General features: G+C 40.4%; 1 protein-coding gene across 4 annotated transcripts in view; it reads left to right on the forward strand.

The window, feature by feature from the left end:
- Positions 1-26,487, forward strand: part of TMEM117 (transmembrane protein 117) — a 213,609-nt gene that overhangs the window by 172,871 nt on the left and 14,251 nt on the right. The window lies entirely within an intron of this gene.

Below are 26,487 nucleotides of genomic sequence, written 5' to 3' on the forward strand. Positions count from 1 at the left end.
TAGCATCATTCTCAGTGACTCTGCAAAAAGCCTGTTGGTCTTTTATTGTGAAAACATTGCTGATATCTTTTCTTAGACTACCAAGAAGGAACTTTCTAAATTAGAATATGTTTTCTGCAAAAAAAAAAAATGACATCAGAAAAAGAAAGATAAGCTAGTTGTTGTGTAACTTCATAGCTTAAGTTCAGAGGAGGGAGAAATCCAGCCAAAGAAATAAATAGTTCCATATTTCAAGCTTTTACAATACTCGGTGTAGTACATTACAGCAGCATTTTAATAGATGAAAATTCATATTTTCTGTTAAGATTCAACTTTCCACTTTCATATAAACATTTATTTATTTCCTTTGATGGCAGGTACTCGTATGCCTTCTGATAGTGAGGGTAGCAAGGGAGATAATTCCCTATAGTCTGCCCAATGTCTGCTCCTTTGAATCTAGCTATTAAGAAAGGAGTCTGGGTCACAAGTGTGTAGCCAAAAACTTCCTTTGTATGATGCTGTGCACTACCCTTTGATTTTTTGGTAGTTTGAGTCTTCTGTGAGAAACTCACCCAGGGCCCTGTGAAGAACAGGGTCATTTGAGCTGAGGTAAGGAGAAGGAATGTCAAAGTGAGAATGACTTTTGCTATTAGTCCTAGACATGTTAGGCTGTAAAACTGAACCTTAGCGAAGAATCTGAGAACTGATGGGTCCTTTCTCTCCAATATATTATTAACTAACTCTGCCAGTAAAGGCCGTTTCTGAGACAGCTAGATCTCTTTAATGAGATATCTATTACTTGTGTAATTATCATAGAGGTGACACTGCAGTGGCACTCAGAATTTATCACTGCTGTACTAAGGCTGCATAACGTCAAGTAGTTCTGTTTTATTTTCCAGTGTCCTCCACTGTTCAGTGTTCACTGTTGTTCATGGTTAGGACAAGAAGGATGGGAAATGGAATTCTATTTCAATTTCTAGCTTACTGGTGTTTTCTTTTCTCTTCTTCCTTTTACGTTTTGTTTGTTCTTTCAAGAAGATTCAAGGGAATGTAAAATAAATGATTGTACTTCATAGGACTGTAATGAAAACGTAAACGAAAATACATGACGTGTCAAGCTGTACTGAATTTGATATTGTTTGCCAGGTAGAGAAACAGACTTGTCTTGATGTCAAATAATTTTTGTCATCCTTTTGACTTTGAAAAATGGAGCTCCAGTACCTCGACCTTGGCGTTGTTGAATTTAGGGAATTTTATTTGAAACAGCCTGTCCTGAGTACTGATTCATATTTTTGCAACAGCAAAGTGAGAGACTCCTCTTAATTGCGTTTTTGACTGATGATAGTGTGATGGAGTTATTTATTTATTTAAAGTTACTTATTTGGCTTGTGAACTAAGTTTGGCTTTTTTTATTTATAGTGTAGCTCTAGCATCATTGCCATTCTACTACAATAAAGTCAGATTTGGACAGCAAAGCATTAAATCACAAGTAAAAATGATCAGGATCATGATTCTTTGACTGCAGTATGCTTTGGAATTAAACATTTCCAGAAATTCTTTTTTATAGCATTGTCTGTTTGCAGATTTTATTTCAGATTTTACAAACTTTAACAGCAAACTGGTAAAATTAGCTCCAAAAAATTATTGGCATTATTTCTGTTTGAGGCCGATGTTAAATAAGAACACAAATGAAGTCTCATGTAATTTACTGAGTGCAAACATTTTCTGTCCATTTTAAAGGCACCATTAATGCTGCAAATTTAACTGTTTTTAGCAGCAAGAGAAAAATGGAAACCCATTCTCAGTGCTGTGAAAAATAGTCACACAACTGTGGAGGGCAACTTTGCTTGCTTAGTATTATTAGAATGTAATATTTATCAAAGACTCATGTATACAGCATGAAGGAAGAAATAAAGGACTGAATTGTCTCTGCCCTGAAGAGCATTTTCAATTAGACATAAGTCAGACAGACGTGTGAAGAGGAGAACACAGACAGCTAAACTTATATGGATAGTTACACACGAGTGATGCTTGAGGGTAGGTGCACTTTTTACCTTTGGTTTCCATCCTGCAACAAGCTCTGGCTGCCTCCCAGCCTCACTGTCCTTTTAATGTGTAAAGGCTCCTTCAGACCGACTGATAAATGGGATATTCAGGGGACAACTCAGGAGACAAGCACAGATGAGATATGGAGAAGAAGGCAGAGACTTGTGACTGAAATGTAAATGCGAAAGTTATGACAGTAAAAATACTAAGTCAACCTGAGAAGATGAATCATGAGGGAGGCTGTAGGACTCCAGCACGACCACATGGACAGTGAGGCTGGCTTATGGCTCAGGCTGTGTTCCCATTGCTTCCACTGATCTCTCTGACACATCACTTCAGATTCGCCCTCCTTGGAGGGAATAAAGAAGACCGCACCTGTCTGTTTTAGATATCTGCTGTGTGTACATCTCCACCTCATTTTAATCAGTGTGTCCTTATAGTCAGTGGAGATGCTGAAGTACAGGTGAAGTGTTTTTAAACATACACAATAGCCTGCAATGCCACATGCCCTGCCAGTGCAAGTTTCCCTCTTCTGAGGATAAACAGACCCAAAATGAGGAGCTCAGAGATGCCATCCCTTCAGCCAGGTGCAGAAGAGAGGCTGTGAGAGTGGCATGGCATCAGTCCAGAGCTGCAGATCCACAAGGCCCTTCTTAGCTATTTTCATTCGTGTTTTGTCAAGGGGACCCTCAGACCACATCTGACTCCCACAGGCAGGAAGATCTCCACTTCTCTCACTGTTTCTGGGCTGCAGTGCAGAAATGTCTCTGTGTCTAGGGCAGCATATCAGAGACAGATAACCTGCATTCCAGGGTGCTGGAGGGGCCTCTACTCTAGTCCTGCTTACTAGGACGTTTTATCCAATGTAAATCATAAGACTCATTTTTAAAAAATAGATTGCATGTTTTCCCGCAGAGAAACAACAGATCAAATTCAGTCCAATGCAGGAGAGCATCAATTAATTTTAAGGGATATGTTTGCTTGTAGTAAGAAACAGCTTTATGAGCTTTTTATTTTTTCCCACTGTATGAAAGTGATGAAGTTAGTAATGTTCGCAGCGTGTTTAATTGTACCTGCCCTGATCATCAAGATGCTGAGACACTGACATATGTGTGTTCCTGGCACCTATAGCATTCCCTGTTCCACATGGGCGTCATTCTATTTTTAGTCTTAATTTCAGACTGGGTGCAAGACCATGCGTAATAAAGCTGGTTGTGTAATAATGCTATTATCATGTACTAGAACTTTCACTATTTTAAGGAAATAAATTACATTTTTACACCCATATGTAATGGAAAAGCTGTTAACTGAATGAGTAAGTATGAAAAATGAGTCTATAATCCCACATTCTATATCAGAGCAAGCAGACAGCAGATCATGCAGTAGGCTGTGTACTATTCTGTGTTATTTTTCTAATGATGTTCTTAGTGAGTTTGCCAATGGGTAGGAGCCTGTGGTGCCCGGATTATTAAATCTCATGTGTCTGGGGTTGATGGACTGTTTCAGCCCTTTCGTGTCTTCCGTGAGCAGGTTTCTCCAGACTTCTGGAAGACCGTGGAGCTTTTCAGCATCTCTGTGGAGTTACACATCGTAGCCGTAGCTACCTTGCTGAGCACTTTGCAAATCCTGTGGTATTAATTCTTGCTGTTCTTATGATTCACTGCAACTTTTTATCTGACAGTACAATCAAATGCAAAGTCAGAGTGGTCTAAAATCTGCCTGAGAGTGAGCCAGGCATTGCTTATGGCTAAGATTCTTTGAGAAATCTCTGATGTATCCAAAACCTAACTAGCGAAATAATCCCATTAATTCCAGATGGGAATACAGTTGTAAACAGGGAGAACAGAATTTTTTTCTTCTGGATAACCTGAAAGAAATTGAGGTCAAAGAGAGTTAGATAATTAACTACATTTTTTATGAGTAGTGCTGCATCTCCCCTTATGCAGGTGTTAGTGTATCAGCACATGGAAAAGATAATAATCGATTTCCAAATGCATTTTTCATAATATTTTTGTATTTTAATTACTGTCTCATGTAACTGTAGATCACTCCTTGCTACTACAGTTGGAAACTCACATTTTCATTGGTAGCCTGTCACTTTATTTTTTTCTGCAGAACATCTGATGTTCTGCCTTTGGAGGAGTATTAATTAGAAGGTTAACAGATTGAGGAAAACCTGTCCTCAGGCTCTCCTGTGTTTTTTACTTCTGGTTCTTTGCGTTTCCCTAAAAAATAGCTAATTTAGCTACTTTGTGGCATTCATTATGATTTACGTGTGTCATTGTTTAACACAGAAACTTTGGCAGCAAAATGGAACAGAATCTGCTCTTTTTGAAATATATATAAAGCAGGGACAGATCCTGCATTTATTTTGTGTTATCCAGGTTTTATACTAATGGACAAGCTGTTTTGATTGCATTGTGAGTGCAATTTATGTCCATTAAAAACCACCATCAGTAGCATCAAGTGCATACAAGAAGCTAAAATATTCTTGAAGTAAAAATACAGTCTTGTCCACAAAAAAAATGGGTAAAAACTTGACTCTTGGAGAGTTTTTATCTCTTAGAAAATCTATTTAACTTTGCAAACCTAATTTGTCTATGACTTTTAGCTGGCTTTATGCTATGAAATTTGATAGCATTAACTTAATCAATGCAAGTAATAGGAGAATACTGATTTGAACTTATGCAGAATACACAGGTATAGTCATTTTCCTTCAAAACAACCAAGCAATATATTATTTTGTGTTCATAGAGAACTGTCCTTCTAAAAGCCTCCCAACAAGTGTGAGCTTTTCTGACATAAGTATTTGGATGTCAGGGTACATTTCTTCAGACCTGTGCTAGGTTTTGAAACATTTGCAAACACAGTAATAAAATAAAAACCAAAACCTGAAGAAACATCTGCGTTGGTGAAGTTGCCAAACAACGTGAACGTCATCTCTGACACTCAGACCTTCTGCGTGTAGGGGGACATTATGTTTTATCTTCATTTACTGCTTGCCCTTTCAAGATGGGAATTCAGACAGAAGGGCAGGTGACCAGTGACAGGTGTTCCTGGGGAGCCAGGATAGGTGGAAATTCACCTTTGATAAAACTGACAGCAGATCCAGTCCTCTTACTGGCGTCCCTAGCTGTTGCCATATGGCACTTTTTCACAGTGAGGAGCGTGTAGCCATATACCTGGAACAGTTTTTTTTTTTTTTTTTTTTCTGATATTATGTGGAGTGTTTCATTCTGCTGGTCACTAGCCAATTTTAGACATGTCTGTCAAGCAGCAAAGAAAAACGGGTAAGTATTTTGGTCAATCGTTGTGTTGAGCTAATGTGTTTGCTGAAGAGCCCAGTGGTGAGGAATGGGTATGCAGTGCTCTCATCACCTGCGGAGTCTCTGAAAGAAAAGGGGCCAAGTTCAACTGAGGTAACCAGCTTAACCCGGCAGGTGGCTGAGCACCACACAGTTGTTTGCTCACTCCCCCTCTTCCCAGTGAGATGGGGGAGAGAATTGAAAAAAAAAAAAAAAAAAAAAGTAGAACTTGTGGGTTGAGGTGAAACTATTTACTAAGACAGAGAAAAAGAAAAGGATAATAATTATGACATATATGTATATGTATATAACAAGTGATGCACAAGGAATTGCTCACCGCCGCCTGAGTGATGTTCTGTTAGCCCCCTGAGCAGCAGAAGAGAGCCAGAGGAACTCCCACCTTCTTCAGAACTCCTTCTGCTTGATGTCACACAGTATGGAATATCCCTTTGGCCAGTTTAAGTCAGCTGCCCTGATTCTGTTCCCTCCCAGCTCCTTGGGCCCTTTGCTGCAAATGGCCTTGGCTCTCTACAGCACTGCTTAGCTGAATCTATAAACACTGGTATGTTATCAACATTGTTTTTCTGCTAGAACCAAAACATAGCACCATACCAGGCACTCTGAAGAAAACCATTTAATCCCAGCAGAAACTTAAGACACTGTGGAGGGAGCCTTTCTATAGAGTCATAGATTTTTCTAGAAAACATTTAGAAGTTGTACTGAGAGACATGGTTTAGTGGATAATGCTGGTGATAGATGGTTGCTCTAGATGATCTTAGGGGTCTTTTCCAACCTTGGTGATTCTGTGATTCTTTGATTCTTTCTGCTGGTTCAAACACAACATATTGCCTATCCTAGAAGTATTGCTTTTCTTGAATCTGCATGAATTTTCTTGAATCCACAGCTACTACTCTTGCATTTCTATCTGCGTTGAATTTCTTGGTCCCAAATTGCTTTGCTTTATTTTGCTGAGAGTTGGAGTTGTCAAGTCTTGGTCCTTTGGGTTTTGAACACAGAACAGTAGCTCTCCTGAGCTCCTCCTTCTTCCCATCAGATACCTGTTTCCTCCTGGCTTTCCTGTATGTTCTGTCTACAACTGGTATCAAGGGAGTGGGTTATTTCCTGGTTATCATGCACTGGCAGGGACAAGTTACTGTCATCCCAGACACACTCCACTTGGCAGCTCAGGAGCAAACAGCTGAGAAGGGAGTCCCAGAGAGCAAAGCTGTCCCTATCCTGGCAGGTACGTGAGTACATGCAGACTTGGAGTAACCTGTGCATGCACCCTCCACCTTCCTTCTTCATGTTACCATTTTCTGTGGACAAATCAAAAGGAGTGGAAATGCACTGTACTTACAGATCAAAGAATAATGTATTGCATTTGAAATGCACTACTTTTATTTTGAAGAGAAACACCTCTTGAGTTTGGTGGAAATGTATGTAGAGCTTATGTAGAAGGATGATGAGGAAATGGGGAGAGTACTGTATTGTTATGTGTAATTATAGCCCAGAAGACTTCACTGGAATGTTTTTGAGATCCAAGTGGATGTATAAATTCCTTTTGAAAATCTCTGAAACATTCGTTTGACCCCTTCCCAGATCCCATTATAAAGCATGGTTTATTTTTTCAACTCTTTCAGTTAGTTTGGGACTAAGAAAATGCCAAGTGAAATGATTCCTGTCAGAGAAAGGATGGGTGTATGTTGTCCATTATTGCGCAGTCTATACCTTCCTTTTTAATGAGCTGCTCTGGTTTATACTGCAGTGTTTTCACTCTGTGCTTGTCTAGTTTGATAACCGGCACCATCATTTTATGCTGTGGATTTTGTCAAATGAGACATACAAAGTACAGTATTTTTAAGTACTTTTCCTCCTTTGGACTGCTTGAGGATGGTTAAATCTTACTTAGACACACTGTATTTGTCTCGGGCATTATAGACTCAGTTTGGGAGTTTCTTAAAACTGCTGTAACTTGTTATATTTGTGCTGCTCTGAATTCTATCATGCCAATCCATGGCAGCTGAGAGCTGGGCACTTTTTAGCTCTGTGACTCAGTTCCTCATTTTCTGGGAAGGAACAACTGTAGTTCTTTTCTTTCACTAGTTGTCTGATTGTCTGCTTAGTCCCTAAGGTGCTCAGAGAAGGATGCTGTCTGACTTGGTAATGTTTTCAGCATAATCAGGCAGCAGTCCCAGCTGCAGCCCCTTGGCTCTGAGATGACTACACACAAAATGAATTAGCTCAGGAAGCTTCTCATTTGTCACAGTTGTTCCCTTTTACCTTGACAATGGGTATCTGCCATACATGTGGCACTGAAGCCATTCTTTCACAGGCATAATGAAGCAGTTCTCCAAAAGCAGACCTGCTATTTTCACACACTGCTCCCCTGAAAATGCTGTTTCCAGAGCAAGTGCACAGAAAAGATGAATTCTAGGAGCAAGAAAAGATGGAAATTGTTTGCAATCCTTTCGCAGAAGTATTCTCATCTTTAATTGCAAACAAGTCTTTTCACAGATTCTGCTACCATCAGTGTGTGATAGGCTTTGTTGCTGGGGTTGTAAGTCTGAGGAGAGCTGCACTGCTTAATGTTATATTGCAGTGATATATGTTGAAATAACAGTAATGGTGACATTCAGATAAATTTCAGTGCTCCACAGCAGTGCTTAGAAATACATTATTTGACCAGAAGTCTGCTTTGTAGTGAGCCTTGTTAACGCAGGTTTTTATCTCAGAGTGAAAAATCTGAGATGACATTGAACAAATTCAGCTGTTTTTAAAGTAATAGAACTGTAAGCAATTTGTAAATGCAACCATGTGAGTTAAAAAAAGAAAAAAGATAAACCTCAGAGAGCCATCACTAGACAGAGTGACAAGTTTTATGCCTACCCACAGTGTATATTTAGCTACATAGTGTACTGAATTTACAGGATGTGGTGACAGGTGATACGTGGACATAGGAGTCCTCTGAGCAACTGCACTGAGCAGAACCAGCTTGGTTGCACTTAGTCACACAGTGGCAAGAATATGCCTAATGTTGTTGGCCTATGTGCATTATTTCTGCAGAACTGATTGAGTGGTGGCTCTTTATGCTTCCTTAGATAGTTTGAAGGCTGTTATGTGGAACATAAACAAAAAGATATGCTTATTTTTATTTTGAGTTCTTCTAACGTGCAATACAGCTGCTGCTTTTTTTTCTGTAACAAAAGGGACATATGTAGTGAATCGAGTGTTTTGAGATAATGAGCACATTAGAAATGTTTGCATCTGTTAGAATCCGACTTTACTGTACCCATCAATAGGTAATTGTCCCTAGTCCTTTCTAATGATTTGAAGTTATAGTTGCAGTGGTTCCTGACATTGAACTAACACTTAATTACTCAGCTGTGCTGTGTTTGGAGTCACATCCCCGTGGGTCATAAGCATCGTGCAAGTGTGGCCTTATTTCAGCAAAGCTTCTCATCTCCCGCAGGCCGGAAGCTAAAAAGTTTCTCTTTCCTAGAATCTGCCTGCGTTTGCGTGCCTATTAGGGAGAGGAGTTTCCCCAGCATAACGCTTACCAGACCTGACAGATAGACTGGGGACCAGTACTGCCTGACACAACGTGAATCTGCGTTTCCCATTGGAGCAGTGAAACAACTAAATCAGCATGCCTATGGAGGCCTCTAGATAGTCTCTGCAGTGGGCTGCAGCTTTGGACTGTATGACCTCTCAGCTGGTCCCCACATAATTAACCTCTTTGTCTCTTCCTTGTGCCTAGGCAGTATTTGCAATAAGATTTTTTTCATTAAGATTCCTTAGAGCTCTGCGTGAGCCAACGTGTGCTGTAGGTGCATTAAAAGTGCCGCAGTTGTGGAAATGGTACAAACACAGATTTAAAAAGATGTTAATCAAAGAGGTGCCCTCACCAATTCTGTTTTCATCTTTTCCTCAGTAACGTTGGAAACTTACCTTTTTGTCAGTACATTTATGGCTTGCACCTCCACAGCATTAGTTCCCTGATACAGTTACCCAGGACACCACGTTGTAGGTGTTCTGATAAGGGTCATCTTGGGCAGTGATTTTATTTCATCTTTTAGGAGCAAACATTCCAACTCTTCCTTTCATACAAAATCATCTTCAATTTCACTCTCCATCAGCTCTCAGTGAGTTGTGCTATGATGTGCTTTCTCATATCAGGTACTCCACGAGAAATAAAATGATATAAATTGTGGCTAGGTAATCCATTTTATCACCTGGAGATGAAAATGAGAAAACAGTGTACATCTCTTTCTAATGTACCTTGGTACGGATTTAAGAACATAATCTTATAATCCTTCTTGGATGGCTCTTTGCTTTTAGTTTCTCTCAGGTGATCTTTGGGCTTACCCACATGCAATACGCAGCACGCATTGGGTTTATGATTACATTTCATTCCACTTCAGAACTGTATGCCCAAAGCAGAGAAGCAGAAAATCCTCAGCAGCAGCAGATACCATGTGCAGCATTTAGGGGTGGGTGGCAGAGCAGAAGTGATGTGCCTTATCAGGCAGGCAGTGTTTGAGGAAGCAAAAGAGACTGCTTGCCATCTGCAACAGCACTTTTTGATGACTTTGATTCCTGCTTCCTGCGGCTGGAAGAGCTGCTCTGACCATCCAGATTGTCCCATCGCACTTCTGATCACCGACAGCTTTGTGCTGCAGCAGCCACCAGTGGCTGCTCCCTCCGAGCTTGTTCTCTTGGCTTCAATTGACACTCTTTTTCTGACCTTAAGTTGCGAAGCAGCAGCTGCATCTTCTGAATGAATGTTAAGTTCTCTTGGGGATGTTCCTGGCATCTAGACCAAACAATTACTGCACTAATCTAAATTATACAAACTTCTGCTATTCCTCAAGGTCGGGCTGCAAAGATTTGCATATCTAGACAAAGTGTTCCCTGTGCAGGGAAGATGACAAAGGCAGCACACAAACAAGTCTAACGTCAGAAACAAGCAGTCCATAATTTAAGCAAACACAAACAGAACTGTACCTAAAAATGGTGTTAAAAAGGAGACAGCAGTACTGAAGCTGCAGAGTCATGCATTCGGGAGTTTAAAAAGGCCAGAATTAAGGTCACTAGAATAAACCTTTCACCCCCCACTGTATTATGATACAATCTTTAATTATCTGTTGGCACCCATTTTCCCACAGGACCTCTGTCTCGTTGGCAGCACTGGATGAATGGTGTTCACTTAGTAAGAAGCTATTCAGTATTTTGTTTCACCCTTTTTGTGCACTGTGTTGCCCTAGGCCTTACTCACCGCACACTGCTGAAACCTTGATATGAAGACGGAATCATTCATTTCCCCGTGAGCTTTTTTGTGGCAATAATTGCCTCAGTTCCTGAGGGCTTTTCTAGCATTAATGTATTTATCTTCACAATAGCCTTCACAACAGGAGTATTATTGTCTGTTATTGTCCGCATTTTATACTGAGGCGCAAAGAAATTAAAGTCAAAGGGCCCCTAATTTGAGATGTCTGAGGACATTATTATGAAAATTTATGTTATTATCCATCCTTTAGCTGAGCGGTTAGCTAACTGGGGGAGAAGAATCTAGTGTATTATTTCACTAGGTGTAGACAGAGCCACATATTTATTTGATGTAATCTCATTTATTATTATACCAACAGCCCTATTTCCCAAATGACTGTAGAAGCAGCTTCTTTGCTCGTTCTAAGTGACGGCTTTGACTGTATCATACATTTGGTTCCATTAAAAAAAAAAAAAAGTGACTTTTTACACTGATCTTAAAGAAGTACAGAGCAATCCTGTACTAGGCACTACAACATTCTTACTAACATTCTTACTATCCCTACAGTTATGTTGTCAGCCCTTCCTCATCTTCACAGTGGGGGATATATACTCAGGTCCAGCCCTGACTGATGTCAATGCCAGCCCTGGCCTCTTGTCACTTGAACAAATCGAAGCTTTGGTGGGTTCTTGGGAAAAAAAGGCAAACAATTTATAACTGCCTGGGAATACTTTGCTTTTAGAAATTTGCTTAGTGTTCCACATAAAAAATCAGTTCTTCCTGGCACGGGGGACGCGCATTATAATGAGTAAAAGTTTCCAGATCTGCTGCTGTTTCTTCCATTTACACCCCACTTTCCACACACCTCGCATCTCCTCTCGCAGATGCAGAGTGCAGAACTACAGGGGTCTCTAACACTAGATATTCCCACCTCCTAATCACAATAGCTAAATCCTCTTTTACAAAAAAGGGCTGTGTTCCCTGGAGAAAACACTGTGTGACCATCTACCTAAGGACTGTGTCATGCGTACACACACAGCCCAGATTGCCTTGATATAATGTTTCTTAGTTTGTGAATATTTTCTGTTGAAACAGCCAGACAATTCCTGTAATGCAGGCCTTTCTGTGTGCATAATTCATTCAAGTCTTAAAAAAAGACAGGAACCTCCAAATCAGAAGTCTGCCACACAAATGAAACACATCTTCTCTGTGCATTGGAACCTCTAGCTCCGTGCCCAGATGTTTGTGTTTGAGCTACCTGCTGCTGCCAGCACGCGCTTTTCTTCCCACGAGCCACCTTTGAAAAAAGAGGAGATGCATTGTTTCTGGTCCTCACATTGGTCTGCTAAGAGCAGAGGATGGGGATAACTGGAGTCACGCTGATCATGCTGTACTCTGGAGCCAGAGAAGCACAGACTCCTGCCCATTTCCCCAAACCTGGCTTCTTCCTTCCTATCAGTGCCAAGCCCTCTCTCACCATCTCCCTGTGAGCCTCAACCAGGATATTCCTCATCCTTGGTTGTGTGATTTCTCCCATTACTTTTATCCAACTGCATTTTTCAGTCTCTCATTTCTAGTCTTCCCATTCTAGAATCCTAACTATCCACTCTAAGCTGCTGTCCATACTGAAATCTCTCCTTCTCTCCCTCTCCTCTCTCCACAGGTCATTCAGTCTTTGCCTCATGCTACAATCCTACAACATGCCACCCTCTTCTCCTTCTGCTGGGCTCCTCATGCAGCTAATTCCTGTTTTCATATGAAGTCTCTCTCCTTGCTCTCCTTTCCCTCCACAGGGTGTCCCAGGGGAACACATGGATGGGCAGGGCTTGATGCTTGGTCTCTTAGAGAGCTGATGGGGAGGGGAGAGGAGGAGTTGTATCACTGAGTCCCTATTTGACTCAGACCCAGAGTTTAGAGCTCTCCTGTCCCCTTCATCACTATGTCTCAGCTCCGATTCCCTGGCTCCATCTATGACCAGAGTGCTCAGGATTCGTCATTACAAGGAAGCTGGCTCTCACCCTCTCAGCTGCTGTGGTGGTACTGGTAGCTCCATGTCCTACCACAAGCAGTGGAGTGGGAGGTGAAGGGGGGATGAAGGATGCTCCATCTCTCTTCTGCAAGTGGCAGTTTTGTAGTAGAAGAAGCTCTGGAAGCCGAGTCCTTTAGGCACACTGAGTGGTGCACAGTTTGCACAGATGCTTGTTTCTGAACTTTTAGCTCCACTCTCACGAGTGAGAAAGTTATGACGTTTCAAAGGTACCTTAACTCTTCCAGTTTGGGGCAGATATTTACAGGGAAAGCAGAAGGCACATCTCTGACACAGGATTACTCCCTTGCTGAACTGAATGTCTCTGCTCCAAAGTATGAGGTTTTTCTGCAGCAGACAAAGAAGCTGATTTTCTCTTGGTCTTGCTCTCAGAAGTGCTTAACTGGTGCTAGTTGAAAATGTCAAAACCCTAAAACAGAAACATGGAAACAAACAAAGAGAAAAAAACAGCCTGAGGCAGACACCTGGCATGGAGTTTGCTCAACCCAAGCAGTTGAATTGGGAAAAGTTATAAGTAAATGAAATGGATATTTTGTACACAGACATACTTGAACAGTAAGCAGCAGAGCTGTGATTTCTGCCTGCTCTGCATGGTACCTGTCCCAGTGGCAACTCTGTTCCCTTGCCTTGTGAGTTGTATGAAGTCCTCTAGTACCACTTCAGCAATAGTAAATTATAAAGCTAAAAGACTATCTTGTTGTAGTGCAAACAGTTTATTGTATTTATCTTTTTATGAACTTTGAAACTACACCTAAGGACAGAGAAGGGAGAAAATGGCCCAAGTTTGCCACCAAGCTTTCTCGTTCTTTCTCCTGGTGGTTGGGAAGGGTTGGGAGGAACAGCTGCTGCCTGTGTGTGCAGAGAGCACTCTGCCCTCCTTCCTTGCTGAATTTCAGGAGACCAACAGAGGAGAGGCTCTTCCCAGCTCTCCAGAGCTGTTCCCCAGCATCACGGCACCATTTTCAGCCTTCTCTCTCAGGCTGTGTCTCCAGCTTGACAGCGTTGTATTAGTTTGCAGGCAAAATGCCTGGTCCACCTTGGTGACCTTCAGAGTTTCAGCTGAATTATTAGATAGCACTCCCACGTCATCATTTTTCAACCTCATTTTCATTTTTATAGCAATAGTACAGCGCTTTTCCAATGCATAGCACTGTAAGTATAAGCAACTTTAAACACGGAAAATATCTGAAAAAAAAACAAATTTTCATTCCCCACACAGAGATGGTCAATAAATTTGCACTAAGGAACACCTTAGTGAGTACTGCTAAAAGGAACTACCTGTCAGGACTATGTTATCTATTGAACATAGCGACTTGTTCTCTCGATTACCAGTATTCTTACTTTGTAAGACAAAGATTTCTTTTAGAAATGTGCAATATTTGTGAGAGTCCTAAAAAGGAGCAGTTACACAACAGACTCCCCTGGGGAATGGACAGCCCCAAGGGATGAATATTCATGCTGAACCACACTGTTATACATGCTGCATGGGACTCCCAGTTTGATGTCCGAACTAAATAAAATTATTAATATATTTTATGGGGGAAATTATTATTTGTGGAGCTTTCCTTAGAAATCTATTTTTAAAGGGTCAGATCTGTAGAATTTTGTCATTATTGCCAGTTAAGTAACAAAGACTTAAATACCTGTTTTCTGTCCAAAAAAAAAGTGTTTCATGGAGATTTGCTTGGTTTTATTACCAGAAAGAAGGAAACTATGTATCTAGTAAGGATTCATTATAAACATTTAAGTATCTAGAATTAAGCATAAGACTGTGTTTACTGGAACTATATATGTTTATCTGACAGGAAATAGTACTGCCCATTACTTGAATTGTTGCTGCGAAATATACCAGAGTTACAAACTGACATTATCCTCATATCGTGACTCAGCAGTTCAAGCAAGAAGCTTGCAGCTGGCTGCAGGAAAACAGAGAGGTTGGGAAATGTGGATAAAATGGCTGGGGAAAACAGTTAATAATTCCTACCCATTTCATGGAAGTTGTTAGGTGAGTTTCATAGGGAATGTGTAGTCATTCTATGTGATTGCTGGGGAGTAGCTTATTTTTGTGGTAGGAGCTTCTAATCTTTCGTAAGTCTCATGTGAGCCATGATTAAAAAACAATCTGTTATGGTCAGTGTTTTTGTAGCCCACATCAGGGGATTCTGTCTTTTCTGGATATCTGTGGTGTGCAGTGGGAAGTCTATCAGATGGAGCTCTCAGATCCTCTCAGCATCTGCAAGGTCTGTTAGCAGGGTCTCTGCCAAAGGACATCAGAAAATGTTATTTTAATGCCTCAGCTTTTTAATTTTTGCTTGTAGAAAGCAGTGAAATTGCTTTTAGGCCAGAGCAGAACATTTGGCCAAGCTCTGCTGCCAGGCGTGCTGATACAGACCAATCGCTCGGTAGCCTTTAATTCCTAAATACTACTTTGCTGTAATAATAACCTGCAATGAGGTACTAAGTTGCTTTCCTGAATTATACCTCTCCACCTCTGATTATAGGTATTTGAAATTGTAGTAACACTTGTTATAATCTGCTGTATTCATATTTCATTTATGTTTACATGCTTTTTAGCCACATTTTGTGCAGTCAAACTGGATAAACCTCAGTAAGAGTATTCTGAGCCTGAAGAAACAAAAGCAGTAGTCTGTGTTTGCTTTTAAAAACATGGCAGCAAGAGTACAACTGTCTGAACTCTTAAGTGTGTAGCATTGCACATGCCTGTCCAGTATCTGTCAAATGGTGGTTAGTATTGCTGTAGATGAACACCAGTGTCCCCCCCAAAATTTTTTATAATGCATTTCTCATAACTAGGCTGTTACATGTAAGTGTGCATTTTTAATCAATTCATTATTTTGGTAAATATAGATTGCCCAGGACTCTCCAATGTATAATGATATTTTTGAATGAGCACAGCAACTTCACTAGCAGACATTTGTTCTGTAGGCAGGCCAGGAGAATTATAAATGATGCCTTTTTATCGCTGAATGAAAAAAAAGGATAAAAGTACTGTTATAAACTGTAAGTTGAAATAAATTATGTGGAATATGTAATTCACATAATGATTGTCCCTTTACAAATGTTCATATAAAGTAACCGTATCATTTGGGATAATTCCTCCTTGAGGAATACTGTGAAAGAACAGCTCATTCATTGTCTTGTCTTGGTGAATTGCTGTAAAACATCTCCTCTGATGAGAAAATTGATTTAGCATTTCCTTAAACAATTGAAAATAATGCTTGAATTTTATATTTTCCCATGCAGAAAGCCTCAGTAACTATCTGCATTATGTGGCTTTGATTGGCTAAACAAGCACTTCCCAAAAAACACGTGCATCTACCTCTCCTCTACATATGTACACATGCAGAACCTTGCTTTAAAACCCTCCTGGTCTATTAATCACACTGACAGAGTAATCACTCAGTTGCTGTTACGTAGCTCCCGTCATTCACTGGTGCCAGTAATTAAAAGTTTTGGAGTCAGACTTGGAAGTTTGGAAGCCCTGCATTTGCATACAGACAGTGTACTGCATCTGGTGCTGCCCAAGCAACAGCATCTCTGAGAGAGGCCAATGTGTAGTTTTTCTAGACTTTTGTCAGGAAAGTCCTCAAAATTAAACATATGAATTATTTATTTAAGTCTACCACTTGTTGATACATGCTAAGGAGAAAGTTAAGGAAGAAAATACAGAGAGGGGAAAAGCATGTAAGTACTGTTGTCAGTAGCAAAGATCATGTGGGTAGGTGAAAGACAGAGGCAAATTTCTGAAACAACAGATGTTGGAAGAGATCTTCCCCTCCAAAAAGAGGGGCTCATGGGCACTTACAATTGACCGCAAAGAAAATGAACTCTGAAAGGAATAGGCAAGTGGTCTTCCAAAAAGAGAATTGGCAGTGAGGTGGAAGAGGTATTACTTGCAGAGCAAAAGTAAAGAGTGATGAGGAGGGTCGCAGGAGGGCTTCCTTCAGAAGGGTCTGGTAGTTTGGATAAGCTTCTGCCAAGTGCTGTTAATATGCTGTCTTATCTCTACAGAATTTCCAGACCTTTTGAGGTTGTCCACCCTGTTTCATCTGTCACTTTTTTAAAGCTGTAATTCAGCATTTCCTTGTGATCAGCATAGGTGCTATATTTGGATTCACATCTCAGTCAGAGAACACTATAATTCATTCAAGGCACACCACCAACCTGATTTTGTCTTTGACGTTCAAAAAGATACTTTAACAACATTCTCTGTGTTCCCAAGGATTTTGACGGGAAAAGTTTTGAAATTCAAACCAAACTGTTGTGTTTGTCAAGAGCAGGATGAGTTTGTGCAATTAGAACGTGGTTCACTGTGTTTTTGACAAGTTCTCCCAGGAGATTTCTAAACACTGAAAACCTTTTAGGATGAAGTTCATGTTTTCTGCATGCAGTTGGCAGAGGTAGATATATCGCTCTGGTCTGAAAAGCTGAAATTGCGTTTTTTCTCTCTCGCAGTCAGGAAGTGAGTTTTTGCATTGGGGTCAGAGAGGAGACTGTAGAAAAGAGTTATCTTCCCTAATTTTTATTCACATTTGAAGCTATATTTTTGGATTTATGATTTTGTTCATTCTTTGAGGCATGTAATTTATGCATTTATAACGTACAGAAGATACTACTTTGAATGAAGGGACAGGCAACTCGAGAAGAGTACAAGGATGTTGCTAGGTTATGCAGCCCACTGTTGTAAAAGAAAACAAAAAGTGTTTTTACAAATATATTAACAACAAAAGGAGGGCTGAGGAGAATCTCCATCCTTTCTTGGATGCAGCAGGGAACATCATCACCAAAGATGAGGAGAAGGCTGAGGTACTCAATGCCTTCTTTGCTTCTGTCTTTAATCAAAAAATTAGTTATCCTCAGGGTATTCAGCTTGCTGAGCTGGAAGACAGGGTTGGGGAGCAGAATCAACCACCTATGATTCAGGTGGAAACAGTTAGAGACTTGCTATTCCTCCTGGACTGTCACAAGTCCATGGGGCCAGATGGGATCCACCCGAGGGTTCTGAAGGAGCTGATGGAGGTGATAGCCAAGCCACCCACCACCTATCAGCAGTTCTGGTCAACTGGAGAGGTCCCAGATGACTGGAGACTTGCTAATGTGATGCCTGTCTGCAAGAAGGGTAGTAAGGAGGATCTGGGGAACTACAGGCCTGTCAGCCTGTTCTCAGTGCTGGAGAAGGCTATGGAGCAGATCACCTTGAGTGTGATCACATAGCATGTGTGGGACGGGGGATCAGGCCTAGCCAGTATGGGTTCATGAAAATCAGGTCTTGCTTAGTATCATAAAATGTCATAGAATATCCAAAGTTGAAAGGATTCTATGACACTGCTTTTGAGCCAGCGATGTGCCCAGGTGGCCAAGTAAGCCAACAACATCCAACATCCTGGCTTGTATCAGAGACAGTGCAGATAGCAGTACTAAGGAATTGATCATCCCCCTATACTCAGCACTGGTGAGGCTGTACCTCAAGTACTGTGTTCAGGTTTGGGCCCCTCACTACTGGAAAGACATTGAGGCCCTGAAGTATGTCCAAAGAAGGGCAATGAAGCTGTGAAGGGTCTGGAGCACAAGTCTTATGGGGAGCGGCTGAGGGAACAGAGATTGTTTAGTCTGGAGAAGAGGAAGCTCAGGGGAGACCTTATCGCTCCTACAGATGCCTGAAAGGAGGCTGTGGTGAGGTGGGAGTTGGCCTCTTCTCTCAGGTGAGTAGATATAGAATGAGAGGTAGTGGCCTCAAGTTGCAACAAGGGAGGTTCAGGTTGGGTATTAGGAAAAAATTCTTCTCCAAAGGAGTGGTCAAGTATTGGAACAAGACACCCAGGAAAGTGGTGGAGTCACCATCCTTGAAGGTGTTCAAGAAATCTGTGGCAGTGGCACTGAGGGACATGGTTTAGTGGGCATAGTGGTGATGGGTTAACTAGATGATCTTAGAGGTCTTTTTCAACTTTAATGATACTGTGATTCTATTATTCTACTGTAAGCATTTCCCCAAGGGATAAGAAAAGGAATGAATTTTTGCCAAGGGTAGATTGGAAGGAGAGAACTGAAGTAAATAATTTCTGCAACTACGATGTCACATCCACTCTCTGTAATAAGAGGATGTTTCATGTCACAACAGTGAATGACTAATGTCTATATGGGATATACAGTGTAATAGTCCAAGCAACACACTAGTTTTATGTAGCCTCTTATTGAAAAAAATAAAAGTAGTAGACCTGTACTTGTGTAGGGAGACTATTGTGTTCTTTTTCTTCCTCAAAATCTCTTTAGTCAATGATGTAGAATAAAATGAAATAAGGGTATCTTATGACAGAGATCTTACAGTGATTCTTAGTAAATGCATTTTCCTGTAATTTTTCTTATGCGTGTTGATGGAGAGCATGTTTTTCTCTGATTCAGTAAATTGTTTTGAAATGAAAGAATGTATCTCATAAAGTAGGAAACAACCTAATATAATAAAGTAACAGAATTTAATTCACTTCTGAAAATGCATTGCATGTCATTTTGAGGTCTTGTTCCAGTGGCGAGTTCTGTACTCACCAGAAGTTGTCTGAGATAGGATCGCTGCCAGTCTAAAAACCTCCCATTTTAGCTTTTACACCTTCTAGTGTTAGACTGGAGACACATCAGAGTTGGATATCTCTTTCTCCTTACGTAGATGGTTAATCAGTGAAATCCATATTCTGCTCAGGATTTCAGTCTCTGAGAGGACACTGCAAGACAGAAAACCCTCTGACACAGCAAACTGCTAAGCATTCTGAGCTAGATCTCAGTTTATCAGGTACACATGTGGATGGAGTCCAGTTCAAATTTAGCTTAATTCTGCAACTAGCCTCCTGGCAAAACATTATGGGAAACAGTACATGGCTGCTTCTATTTATGTGATTTTTCAAGCTGAACATCACCAATGGAATACATTGACATTTCTTTGAAATACTTGAAAGAAGACTGACAGGCAGTCACCATTGCTCTGAAAGATTTCTTTCCATGAGGCAGGACATTTCCACAGGGCAACACCTCTTTGCTTCACGCCTTCATCTCCAGGTAATGTCATCCAAAGTCTGTGTCACTGGTTGAGGCATTTGCATGGGTACACTGCTCACGGAGTAGGTGAGGAAAACAGAAGGAAGTATAGAGAACAGTTTTAGTTCTGTGGTCAAATATAGTTTTTCCTGGGTCTCTTGTTACAGAATTTGGCAGTCTGTATCTCATGCACTGGTCTGAGTCTGTACCCAACAATGCAGATAAGAAAATTCTTTCCTTTTGTTTTCATGGATTTATACTTTCTGTTAAATTTTCCGGTCCATTTGTATCAGAAGGATGGCCATTCCATTTACATCCTGTTGAAAGTGTAGTGGCCTGTGCTGAGTTTTAATTTCAGGTGGCTAAGATAGATGCTCCCATTTGATGAGGATGCACCAGAGCAGTTCCACGGGCATTCTGCTGTTTATCTTTCGGACCTGGTGCAGGCAACAAGAGAAACTGTCTCATATGATTACTAAAATTATTATAATCAATGGAAAAATGTGGGTAGATCATTACAAACACAGAAAAGGTATTCAGCGTTCATTAGACCAGACATCACTGATGGTTTGGGCTCCTATATTCTGAAAAGGAACTTAATTGTGAGAAAAGATGTCTTCTTTGCAGCATGTATGGACAAGCCTAGCATGACCCCTTGGACTTCTGGAGTGGAACTCAGCTGAACTTCCCAGAGTGTAATTCAGCTGGAAGATCAGAACCCCCAAATGTGGGTGACTGTAAGATCTCTATGCTAGTTCCCATTGTGATAAATGGAAATCTAACCCACACAGTCAATAAATGCTAGAAACCTATTTGGCAATAGATATAATGCAAATTAAAATGGACAAAATAAACATCCATATAACGTATATCCATTTTCACTTGTATTGTAGATTGTTGATTATCATTTAAAGACATGTTCCAGAGATACCGACATGCAAGCAATGCTGATTTTATTTCTGTAAGCACACCTGCTAAGCTTTCTGTGTTTCTTCATCTCTCTTATCATTTTGTTACCCAGATGTGTTTATGTAATGTCTATGCAAGCATAATGTATGCATTTTGTACTGCCACCCCAACTGACACCAACCAAGTAACAACTTGTGGAACAGATGTGCCTAATGGCCACACCACAGCCTTGAAAGCTAAAATGGGGTTTAGGGGGACTGTGGGGGAGGACTTCAGGAATGCAATATGTTGATGTGTTGTCTTCAGCAGATGAAGGCAACACATTAACAAGTACACTATGCTGCTGCTAATCCTATTACCTAGAACTCAGGACACAGAAAATAATTTTAGCTTCAAGTAAAATTTAAAAAAAAAAGAAAGAAAATAGAAAAGAGAAGGAACTGGGAAAACTATATGACAGATGTATTTTATATTACTGTTGTTCCTGAAACTAAAATGTCAGTTGCAGATAACCAAGTTTTGGAAAGTAAGCCTTTCTCATGTGTGTATGTCTGTGCAGTTCTCTTTTTCTTTCCTTACATAATAAAACCAGTATTTTTAATTAGCAAAGTTACGAGGATAAGAATAGTTTTGGAAGAGGCTTATTACTATGTGGGTTTTTTTTTTAAAGGAAAAGGAGTAAGGAACTTGCACTGACTTTTTGGAAAACCCACATTTGAACATATTTCTCCACGCATTCTGTGTACATCTGGTCTTTTTACTTTCTGTAAGAGAGGCTGTGGATGCTCCATCCTTAGAGGCTTTCAAGGCCAGGTTGGATGGGACGCTGGGCAGCCTGATCTGGTGGGTGGCAGCCCTGCCCATGGCAGGGGTTGGAACTGGGTGATCTTTAAAGTTTCTTCCAACCGAAGCCATTCTAGGATTCTATGAAATGCAACAAATAATCCTGTTTCTTTTCTTTAATTGAAAATGAATGTCACTGTTTCACTACTGTTTACTGCAAGCTGAACCCTGCGTGAGCACGTGTTATTTACAGTTACAGATAAAGCAAAAACAAGTTGGATGATGGTTTTCAAACAGAGACCATTGGTCTAAAAATGTCACTTCAAGCTTGATCCTAGAATGTGCATAGCACCATAAAGGCAAGCTTATAGTGTTGTTTGCAACTAGCCCCAGATTTTCTCAGAGCATATGATGGTAAAATTCTTCAGAGCATGTATGAATTGAAGGAATTTTGTCCAGGACAGAACAGCTCTTCAGCCATCCATTCCTAACGTTAAGGCAGCTGATTTACTTTCCATGTACAGTGAGCAACATGTAATGACATAATGATATCCTTCATTTCTGTGGCATCATTTTTTATGTTGCAAAGTTCATAGCAAGGAAAATATCTGCTCAGGTATCTTACTGCAAATCTATCTTCTTAGATTTAGGCAACACTAGAAAACACCATTAAGATTTGGATATCAGGCAGTGAGGAAATTTATGTATGTGGATATTCAGAACGAAAAAGAGGTGATATACATTTTAATACAGCTGAAGTTAACTGGAGACAGCAGCCTCAATGCAAAATTGCCTTAGAACTCTAAACAGAGTTTACAATTCCCAAACAGGTACAAATGGCATTAGCAGTTTTTGCAAATCCTGAAATGCTCCAGATGTCATATTTTTGCTCAGCACAATGGAAGGTTATGTGTATGAGTGCATGGGTACTCATATTTTTGGAGATGATTTCATAGCAATATATTTAAAATTTATTTTTATTCTCCAAATCATAGTCAGACTTCAAGGGCATCAGAAAGATTAATTGCTATGTCATAAGTGATTTCCCTTGACAGCAAGCTGTAGACTCAGGAAATCACTAAGTATAAGTATATGTTAGTAAAAGTTCATTTCTCCTATTCACCACAGAAACGGCTTTCATGAAGTGTGTCACTGAGGTAGTTAGAAACCGTTTTGGCCAACTTGGCTAACTTGCTGGTGGCTGAGGGAAGTTTTGCATAGGAAACAAAACACAGCTGCTTTGTAGAAACTAATTTCTTTGTTTCTTACAGATACACAGTGTTGTAACATTGCTACTTTATTTAGCAGCTTATCCAACCCAAAATTTACCTGGAAAAGCTCTCACTAGTGTTTATCATACAAAAGAATTACCTGACAGATATTTGGTTTAACCAAGGCCAGGCACGAATAAGACACTAAAGCAAAAGTAAAGGCTTAAAAAATTCGGAGAAACTCAGACTTGAAACAGAACATTTACTTTTGAGCAGCTTTTATTAATTAGTATTTTGAGCAATTGTGAATAGATCAGCAACAAGCAAGAGTGAATCATAAAGATGAGTGTCACAGTGTCCCTGACCTCATATTTGCCTGGTGGAAATGTCAGTGGACATCTTTCCAGGACATCCTGGGTGTGCACAGAAGCTGTGCTTAGCGATGCCCACTTCACCCCCAGCAAGGAAAAGGTTGCTTCAACTTGCTCTTCTTAGATTCTTCTTTAAAGGCTGAGGGAGGTGGGTCTGTTCAGCCTAGAGAAGAGAAGACTGAGATGGGATCCAGTCAATGTTTATAAATATCTGAAGTGCGGGAGGCAATTGGATGAGGCCAGACTTTTCAGTAGTGTGTAGTGATAAGACAAGGAGCAATGGCCTAAAACTGGAACATAGGAAGTTCCACACAAATACGCAGATCTTCTTTACGGGGTGGGTGACAGAGCACTGGAACAGGCTGCCCAGAGAGGTTGTGAAGTCTCCTTCTTTGGAGATACTCTAGACCCATCTGGACACCTACCTGTGTGACCTATGGGGTACCTGCTTTAGCAGGGTGGTGGGACTCAATGATTTCTAGGTCTCTTCCAACCCCTGAAATTCTGTGATTCTATCACTTTCATGAGTAGCTAAAACATGAAGTGAAGCTGTGAGGAAGAAAAGTCTTTGTACTCAGAGGGAAATAGTGACCATGCTTTTCCTGGTGACTACATGGATTGTCTCAAAATGGGAGACCTTCTTGTATCTATCCTTCCTTGTACACTGGCTTGTTATCAAACATGTTTTTTGGTTTTTTTCTAATGTAACAGAAAGAATTGATAACCATTAATTGTCTACATTGCTAGCAATACTTGTCCTATCGAGGAGCTAGTCATTGTCATTAAAGACTGGGCACTGTGTTGCTAGCTGATGTTCAAAGACAACTAAAACACAACTCTGGTCAAAGACAAGTCTAGTTATGTCTGGTTATAGGGGCAGGTGTAAGCAGTAGTGACATCATTTGTTGAGATGACACGTAATCCGGAATGCCTAATGCATGATATCCTCATGTTTTCTCACAGGGAGTAAGGAGTCATAGAGGAGAAAGCTCTGCAGCTGATAAAGAACTTCAGAGGGGAAAATTTGTTTAAATAACAAAAAGAATCATAGCTTGAATTTATGTATAAACTCATAGAAGGAGCAGATGTCAGAGAGAGAGTCTGTACCTAGGATCGTGAAAGATCTGAAGGGATTTGAATATGAAAAGAAGTAGCCTATATTTTATCTGATCAAAGAAGAGTGACATGGCCAAAGAAACAGACTAGAAAAATGGTGTCTGCAGCAGTGTTTCTCTATCAGTGGAGAACTGCATTCGTCAAGTCCAGAGGAAAGGCTGCTGATGTAACTGAATAGCAAATGATGAGAACCTCAATAAGAATTTTAGCTGTGGGGTTTGATAGGAATTGTCATATCTGTAATATGTTATGCAGAAAAGATCTGCAGTATCAAGGCATTACCAGGTTGTGAGGAGTGAATAGAAGATGATACCTGAGTTATAGTCACAGGGAAGAGAGAGAGGGAATGCTGTCTGTCACAGAACAGCCATCTGCCAGTACAGATAGGCATGGCTATGGGTCTCCCAAGGAAATGCAGGCATTTCTTGTTTTAGGCAGTCTGAAATTTTGAGATTGCTTTGAGCTTGCTCAGGAAAAGCTGAAGACCAGTTCTGACATTTTAGTAACAAGTAGCACTGTTTTGAGAACATGTACATAGATGGATGGCTTTGTCTTTCCTCAAAATGCATTGATATGTAAAATCAAAGTGCAGAGACATAGAGCTTGTTTGAGATCTAGGGGGCATGGGGATTTTTTCTTTTAAATGAGCAGAAATTGATAGTAGACTGAATTACTCTAATGATCTTTTATTGAAAGGGGTCATTCAAGGCCAAGGACAAATAATAAAGGAAGGTTCAGCTGCTACTTTGACTCACAAGGAGGCAGTTGCTGCTATCTTACTACTAGCTTCTCAGATAAATGAGAAATAAGCAAGGCTTATAATGGTGGTTCTACAGAAAGGCCACTTGTGGAAGGCAGAGACTGAGGAGGACAGGAGCATAAAGATGATGGAGAACAACAACAAGGTTGTCGGTATGTCCACACCTTGCCTTGCAGTATAGTGCAGAAATACCTTTCTATTGGAATGCACTGTTTGGAAGCAGAAATTAGAGAAATTCAGGGTGGAAGTAAAACAATTCTCCAATGCATTTTCTGATAGGGAATTTCAATACTGTGGCAGTCATTCCAGTGTGTTAGAGTGGATTTTCTGTATGTTGAGTTCTTCACAATTAAGTGATGAAAGATGTAACTGTGTCTGCAATTAGGGACTTTGTGCCACAGTTCCTAGTGGGGTTTTATGATTGTTATTGCTGATAACAATTCAAGCAGGTGAAGCATAAACAGGTGAGCAGATCAAATAACACTTTCTGCCCTTGAAAACTGTGACAAGATTAGCACTGATAGAACCAACATGGAGCTTCAAGTCTGCTAAATAATAATTTGTCACTCTTCACTTTCAGTGAAATGTAGCCTTACTAAAGCCATGCAAGCATACATGCAGGCAAGGTTAAGAACAGCTGGGTACTCTCGGTTTAGTGAGGGCTAAAAACTGCAATGCCTATCAAACTTTCTTCCTAGTAAAATAAGATATTTGCGAAGAGCAGGAGGCCATAAATTGAGCTGTAGATTTGATACCATAGGCATAACAGTGAGTTCTGGTTGTGGCTGGTGACTTCTCGTTATGTATATTGGAGTGAAATTGTGTTTAAGCAACTCACAGCTGCAGAGATCACTGTGAGTTGCAGCTCCAAATGAAGTTAGAGATAACCACAGAGGATTCGGGCCTTTGTCTCTGAATTCCAGCTGCTCATTCTTACTTCAAACACTTGCAAAAATGTATAGACATTGCTTGTCATTAAATCTCCTCTATCTACCTGTCTTACCACGCTCTGAGAGCTGAAACAAAGCTATCTAAGAGATGCAAAGATACCTGAAAACATAAAGCCTCCAACTTGATAAGTTAAAAGGATTTTTATAAATTAAATAAAAATTGCTGTTGGCAGTTTCTGGAACAAACACACGTGCACATTCATATGTGCATTTCCTGAATTCTTTCCCTCTGTTTTTTGTTTATTTATTCAAAAGGGTTTAAAGTGTGAATGTGTTCCTGGTACTAAACACAGCACACATATCTTTACTACTTAAAGCAGAAATATTCAGTATGCATTTGTCCTCTTTCATGGTTACATCTGAACAGTGTTTATATTATTTTAGCATTATTTTGTAGTTACTGTGTACCAAACACCCTCTGAGCTACACAGAGGCAAGATGAAAGCATGGCACGTTTGGCTGCCATTAATCATTAGCAGCTTTTAATCCCAGCCCCACCTTCTCTCCTGCAGTTTCCCTTGGGTGGAGAGGTGCTGGATGCTGAGGAATGTGGGGTCATGTGTGTATGAAGCATGGGCTGCTGGGGGCCAGGATGGGGCTTCCCCCACCATTTATTTTTCCCAGATAATGGCAGAGAATGGCCAGATTATATCAAGAATTGTGGCTTTGATGCTTAGCTACCATTGCTATTATATATTTA

The sequence above is a fragment of the Numida meleagris genome, chromosome 1 (assembly GCF_002078875.1).
Source record: "Numida meleagris isolate 19003 breed g44 Domestic line chromosome 1, NumMel1.0, whole genome shotgun sequence".
NCBI lineage: Eukaryota > Metazoa > Chordata > Aves > Galliformes > Numididae > Numida > Numida meleagris.